Source organism: Euprymna scolopes, chromosome 2 (assembly GCF_053919585.1).
Source record: "Euprymna scolopes isolate OS-2025 chromosome 2, ASM5391958v1, whole genome shotgun sequence".
Classification (NCBI taxonomy): Eukaryota; Metazoa; Mollusca; class Cephalopoda; order Sepiida; family Sepiolidae; genus Euprymna; species Euprymna scolopes.
In genome coordinates this window covers 170,365,241-170,373,253 of record NC_136483.1, presented here as the reverse complement: position 1 = coordinate 170,373,253, position 8,013 = coordinate 170,365,241, and the positions used below count along the sequence as shown (strand labels likewise).

The 8,013-nt window shown below is 32.6% G+C and overlaps 1 pseudogene; it reads left to right on the top strand.

The window, feature by feature from the left end:
- The first annotated feature begins 627 nt into the window (after positions 1–627).
- On the top strand, positions 628–763 carry LOC145243056 (U2 spliceosomal RNA; annotated as a pseudogene).
- Positions 764–8,013: the final 7,250 nt, after the last annotated feature.

Sequence of the window (8,013 nt, the reverse complement as noted above, 5' to 3'; positions counted from 1 at the left end):
CCGCCGCAGCCAAAGACGTCACAAGCGAAATAGCACCAGCAGCAACCGCAGCAGAAGCAGCGGCAGAAGCATAATCGACAGCAAGAGGAGCAGAAAAAACACGCCAGGAAAAACGACTGGCTCTCAGACGAACTGAATCGGGGACCAAGAGAAGGAAGAACTGCTCCTCAGAAGATGAGTCTGCCATAAAGAGAGGGACGGAAAACAACCCCCCACTCCCCGGTCCATTCGAGGAACAAAAAAGAAAGAAAAAAGAGTTAAAAAGATGGAAGTGGAAGAAAAGGTGGCCCCCACCCTATGTGAGCATACACCATCCTAAACAGCAGTAACAACAAAACTCACCCCACCCCAAAATCAGACACAGCACCAACACCAAACACCGCACCAACCACCAACCAACACCCAACAGAGCGCCACACCAGACACCACACACATCACACCAACACCTTACACCCCACCAACTCAATCCCACACATAAGTTATCGGTCAATGTAGAGGATACCCTTCATACCAATTGTCACTCTCCAGCTCCTCTACTCCCCGGGGAGCTGATCCCCATTTCCCCTTCACTCCTCATATTAAAAATCAGCCTTGTGCCTAATTTTCTCGGTGGGGGAGCAAATAAATACCCTTTTCTTGGCCTTTTGGCCAAGATCAAATGTAGTATCTGTCCTTTCTACATGCTGTACTTATGTTTGTAACTTTGTGATATAAAGTGGGGGATCACTTTCCGTATTAATTTAATGTAAAATGATCACCCAATTTACAACCAGTCAGTCTCAAAGCCATTCAAGTCATTCTCCAGATCATTCAAGTTGTTTGCTGTTTTTAAAGGATTCCAGTTATTTTTGTAGCATTCAAGTCATTCTTAAGGTCATTCAATTCATCCTTAAGTTCATTAAAGTCATTCTAAGTCAATTACTTTTTCTTTATTTAAGTCATTTAAGCTCATTTTTCGGTTATTTTAGTTTATCTTTAAGAATTTCATGTCAATCCTACATTCACGCATTCATTCATTACACGAGAGCATGCGACTAATGGCTATCGGCTTTGTTATAATTAAAAGTGGGGAAATCATACGAGGACCATCTCAATGTCGATCGTGTAAGATATGTGATTGGAAGTATATGTTATTCTGGTCACGTGTTCATCTGATTTTACGTGTTCTATTAATTCATAGAAAAATGTAATATCCAGATTTCATCAAACAAAGATATCTGCGTTTAAACGATTTTGTGGATTAGTGAAAGCTATGAAGTAGACTTGCTTATTATTAAATCTATATTGTAATGACATAGATTTCTGTTGTATATGCATTCAACTAAAACTTTTTTATTGCCCTGATTAGCCGTTGTTATTCATTTTTTCCGATAATTGTCATAAATTATATATATATATATATATATATATATATATATATATATATATATATATATATATATGCATATGTATATGTGTGTGTATATATATATGTATATATGCATAACTATATATATATAACCATATATATAATCATATATATTCATATATATATATATATATATATATATATAGTTTTAGACAATTAGAGGAGAAAATTATGAAGCACGCACACACACACATATGTATACGAGCAAACAGTTAATAAAACATGTTAAAAACACTTTGAAATGAGTTAAAAACATATTTAATCTGAAAAGGAAACACTAGATAAGTGGATAGTCCTTAATCCGCGGAGTTTTGAAGAAATACTTTCCTTATCATCAGAGGGTAGGAATTAGCAAAATGCGGGATCGGATTTTGTATGCAAAAGTATTTGATGAAACAACAAGTAAGTCAAAGATCTTACTTGAAAACCAAAAAAGTGAAGCAGAGGGAATATGGTGAAGAAAAAGGTGATTACACGTGAATGGATAGTCTCCTGAAAGATAAATAATCCAGTGACGGTAAAATCCAAGTATATAATTATAAACTCTATCTCCTATTTGGTTTTATTGAGCTTTTACATCTGGCTGAGATAACTTTATAAATATTAATTCTGTAATATTTATAACATACTTTAATTTTACCATCTTGGATCATTTTGGTAAATTTAATTGTAATTTTTATTTTATATATATGTATATATATATATGTATATAAAATTTATATATATATATGTATATATATACGCATAGTAAAATCGGTATATAGTAATACTAAAGATTTGCAATTTTTATTAATCCATTATTTTTTTCCGCGAATTGTCTCAAAAAATATATATATAATTAAAAAAACTCAAATGACCTTGTAACTAGTGATGTAACCCACTTTCCGGTTTACGACATCCGGTTTCGCAAGCGCGCATAAGCATTTACCCATAATAACGTAAACTAATAAACACAAATCGCTTCTTTTGCAGATTTTGACCTGCGCACTGAAATATTAACGTTATTATTTCGAAATTATTATTTAACATGGGAAGAGTGGGGTTTAAAATAACTTAAACATTATACAGGAATAAACGATGTAAAAAAAAGAAAAAACAGACAGTATTAACAATTGTTTATTTGGATAATTTAAACGCGAAAAAAAACCCCACAAAAAAACAAAATAACAATTGGGACGCTGAAATATTAACCTTATTATTTCGAAATTATTATTTAACATGGTTAGGGTGGGGTTTAAAATAACTTAAACGTAATACAGAAATGAACGATGTAAAAAAAAGCAGATATATCAAAATTTGAATTTAACTATAATAAGTATTATGGTATCTGTTCAGTGCACATTTGCCTATAAGTATGGCCGATCACTTATAATTCAGTAACTGTAAAAAAATAATCAATTATAATAAACAGAACGACTCATTGAAATCTATCTATATTCTTTTTTCATTTTAATATACTTTCATAAAAATGTTTCTGTTATGTAAAAAAAAAAAAAAACTATTTTCTTTACGTCACAAGTGTCACACTCATACATAAATTCCATAGCTAATATAGACCCAACGGGTCACGGGTAGTCTAGTCTAGTCTAGTATATATATATATATATATATATATATATATATATATATATATACAAATAACAAAAACAATCAGGATTTTTGCTTATTCATCTTTTATTTTTATCATCAAAAATATAATTATAGTTAGATTTCTATATTTTTCCACACACACACACACACACACACACACACACACACACACACACACGAATTAAGCTTGGGATATAATAATACCACAGAATGAAAGATAAAAACGAAAGATTAAGTCTTCTTATTTTCTTTTCTGTGTAAGTTCGAAAATAATTCATGAGGAATTGTTAATATATTCAACAAAAACTTGGTTTATATCACACGCGACTGTCGTCTGCCATCTTGATTCGACTTTTTGTCTTCTGCACACGACATTGTGCCCGCTTACATTTTCGAGCCAAGCCACAAAATTTTTCTTCCAAAATATAAATACTTGAATACCACACACACACACACACACACACACACACACACACACACACACACACACACACACACACACACACACACACACACACACATATGTATATATATATAAGCTCTATTTTACATAACGTATTTATTATTGAGCTTGATTTATCTGCACACACACATACACACACACACACACACACACATATATATATATATATATATATATACAGATAAATAAAGCTCAATAAGTAGTACGTTATGCTAAATAGAGCTTATATATTTTAATTCAACAAAATACGAATTTTACGATATAATACTTAATAATCATGCTCCAAAATTCAACACACAACAATATTAGTATTTCCTCATATGAAGACGTGTTTCAGAAAATTTTTGTTATTACTATTACATCACAATAAAACACTAAGCATAATCTCGCTTTCTCCTTCGAAATCGAAGTTTTAACTCATTCGGGTAAACAACCCCACCTATGGGTAATTTTCCAGCTATGGGTAATTTTCATCACAAGAGCCTCCGTTGAAAAAATGCAGTTTTTTGCCAGCCAAATTAGGAGGTCTAAGAATTTACCAGACTAAAACATCTACGGAAGACCATCCCAACAAAATATTATGAGAAATATGGAAATTTAAAGGACTGCTATAAACTATACTTTTTGTATCTCTGGGAGATTAAAACTACTACATAAAGTATTTATGGCGATTCGATGGACCTGTATATAAACATAAATTTGATGGCCTTTATAATCGAACTTCAAGAAATTTAAAGTTTTAAGGTGGACGCTTGAAACCACCGTTCCTAGTGAAGCAATCCTTTAATTTAAATCCAAGGGCCTTTCGTTCACCGAACTCTTACGCTTTCCTGGCTTACTATACATCTATTTTTTATACGGATATATGCATATGTATGCGTCTATGTATATATATATATATATATATATATATATATATATATATATATATATATATATATATATATTCTCTATTTTACTTTATTTTATACGAGTCCACTTACCCCTCACTCCTCAACCCCATTTCCTGCTATTCTACCCCCCATTGTCTGTATCCCTTTCTTTTACGTACCCCTAATAATTAGTATTAACAGTATTTACATTATGATTATTGGTAATAATGGTGGTGATGTTGGAGGAAGTGGTAGAAGTATTGTTACTACTGCCTTTATTATTATCATTTTTATTACTGCACTGTTTTAACGCGATTAATATTGTTATTATTATTATTATTATTATTATTGTTGTTTTTATCATCATTATTATTGTTATAATCATCATTATAATTGATATCTTTATTATTACCGCCGTCATTGCTACCATAACCGCTCCCATTATCTCCATTTTCACTGTTATTAACAGTAATTTTGAATTTAATTTTATCAGAACTATTGGTAACATTATATTTAATGTTTAATTTTAATGTTCACTTTTAATTTTGTTATTATTTTTATTTTATTTATTTTATTTTTCTTAATATTCACTTTTACATCTAATTTATTTTCAGCTTTATTATTACTACTATCATTATAATTTTCATTATTATTATCTTCCGTACCATTATTATAATTGCCCTACTATTATTTTGGTATATTTTTACCACTCTCATAAGTAGCTATGGTTTCCTTATCTCCCACTTCAACATCAATATGTATACTTAACCTTTTACATCAAGTTATACCTACTCATAGTCATTGCCACCCTAATCTCCGACCGCCTCCTTATGATCATACCCCCTATATCATAACAGTAGAAACTTATAAATATATTACCGAATATTACCTTTCAGTTTTACAACCTTACAAACCCCCAATTAATAAAAGTTACCCACTCCATAGAAAATAGACACCCCACAAACCGTTAAAATAAATTACCACACAGCAACAATACACCCCCTATTTAACCAGAATACATATACCCCTTAATCTCAATACTATGTTAAAGACCATATAAATTCTTATATATCACAGTATATATAATAAGCTTCTTCTTATTTATTTAGAATTCAATAAAGCTTCCCCCAACATTCTATAATTCCTCTTAAACCTTTTCATCCCCAATGAACCTTACGCTAGACGCCGCATCTCCCCCATGCTACCTAGCACCTTCTCTACTCTTCTGATGAGAAGCAATAGGCTTCGAAATGCCCTGGTATAAAGAGTCTCTTCTATCCCCCAAATTTTGCCTTTATTCCATTATTCAATAAATAATCCATTCTATATCTACCAATATATAGTTTTGTGTCTTCATTTCATACTCTTGTTGTCCTATTGTATATATATATATATATATATATATATATATATATATATATATATATATATATATATATATATATACTAGCAGTACCGGCTAACCGGCGTTGCCCAGTGGAAGCGTGCCTCCGCCTCGAAAAAATTAAAGTAGGTTGTTGTTGTTGCTGCTGCTGCTGCCCAACCCTCAACCTCCTCATGTTACGAACGGCTTTCGGAATAGACACTCCTACTCCTCACGGTAAGAACGGCTATCGGAATGGATACCCTCAACCTCTCCTTGTCAAGAACTGATGGAGGGAGGTGGTGTAATAAGGATATTGAGAAACCCTCAGCCATAAAAAAAAAAAAAAAAAAAATTAAGAAAATAGCAACGAGGGAAAAAGAAAAAAAATTAGACGCAGTTGGCAGCCCGGCTGGAAAGAGGTAAAAATAAATGTAGTTGGAAGGCAGGCTGGCAGGCTCAGAATCTGTAAAGCGAAGGAGGAAAAGAAGGTGGTAAAAAAGGGCCAGCCATTTAGTCATCGTGGCCACGGCGCCTTACGACATTGGCGGTCAAAATAACATTAGTCATGGCAAAGTGTATGATGTGTGTGTGTGTGCGTGCGTGTGCATGTGTGTGAGATAGAGAGATAGATAGATAGATAGATAGAGAGAGATAGAGAGAGAGAGAGAGAGAGAGAAAGAAGGAGAGAGTCCGTAAGAATAAAAGGAAATACTTTATCGGACAGTTTAAAATATTGAAATTAAAAAAGAAAAGAAAATATGGCTCATTAAATTTGTGCTATTACGTAATTTTGAAGTTACCACGATCGGTTTACAGAAACATGTTTATGTTTTCCTTCTAATTTGTTTGGTTGTTGGGGTGGATGGTAGCGGTTAATCAACTATAGAACGTGTATAGTTTAATAGGTGTCTCTGCAGTTTACTTAACTGTTGTTCCGTAAGTAACGCGCTGACACTTATCGTTTAACATATAAAAAAATTCCCTGTTTACATTTTGTGTGGGTGGCGGTAGAGGTGTGGTGGCAACGAGCATACAAAAAGAAAAACAATTGAAGCTGCGGTAAGGTTGATTGGTTACTTACCGACTTCCGCGACTAAAAATAGATCGTCTCAAAGTTGTATTAAGAAGCAGAAATTTATCATAAGGAAATGAAACAAAACTTCTTTTTTTTTTCTCACTGCAATACTTAGTTTCAATTATTTCACTTTTCACCGTGACATAAAAATAAAGTAGAGAAATAATTTGTAATAAAAGAAATAAATTAAGTGCAGGCAAAATTTTGGTGAGTTCTGTTAAGAGAAGCCAACAAACAAAAAAGTGACAAAGACAAGATAAGTTACTCTTCTACCTACCTGGATAAGTTATGTATTTTTAATGTGTTTTGTTGAAGCCCGACTGAACACAAGGAATAAATAACTGCAACACAAAAGCAAAGTAGAACAGATATATTGAAAGCAAAAATGACACACTATATGTCAGCCTATGTCACGGTAACATATATTGAGTGAGTTTCTAACAGTATTTTGTATAGTTTTTTAGTCGGAACTTATTTTCCCAAACTTAATATATTCAACAGCGAGCTCGCCGTCATTTGTCTTTTTCAAATATATCGATAAACACTATAATTTTCGAACCGAATAAACACTTTACATTAAATAAAAAAACACTAAAAACTTTTTAGGTTAGGTAGAAAAGTAATTTATCTTGCCTTTGATAACATTTATTTGTTATATATTTGGTGTTTTTGACAACTTTTTCGAATCTATGTGCATAGTAAAACAAAACCCGCTTTTTTCATTAAATTGTTAGGTGAATGTGAGAGAATAGGTATAGTTTCCCCCGTTAAAAATGGCTTTCTAAATGATATTATTTCAGCACTGCGCACTGTATATCCAAGCTAATCAAAAACCTTGATTCATGTAAAGCAACTGGCCCTGACGGTATTCCAGTTATAGTACTAAAAAAACTTCAACCTGAACTAGCACCCATACTTACAAAACTGTTTAAACGTTGTTTTAAGGAGAATAGCTTCCCACCAACCTGGAAAATTTCATCAGTATGCCCTGTATTTAAGAATTCAGGTGATCGCTCATCACCCTCTCAGTACAGGCCAATAAGTCTCCTGTGCGTCATGAGTAAGTTGCTGGAATCTGTGTTAAATACAGAAGTAATCAACCATCTCAACAAAAATAACCTTCTTAGTGACACTCAATATGGTTTCCGTTCTGCTAGATCTACAGCAGATGTGCTTACAGTTATATCTCATAGGATTAGCAAATCTCTCGACGGATCTTTCTAGGGCAATTGCTCTTGA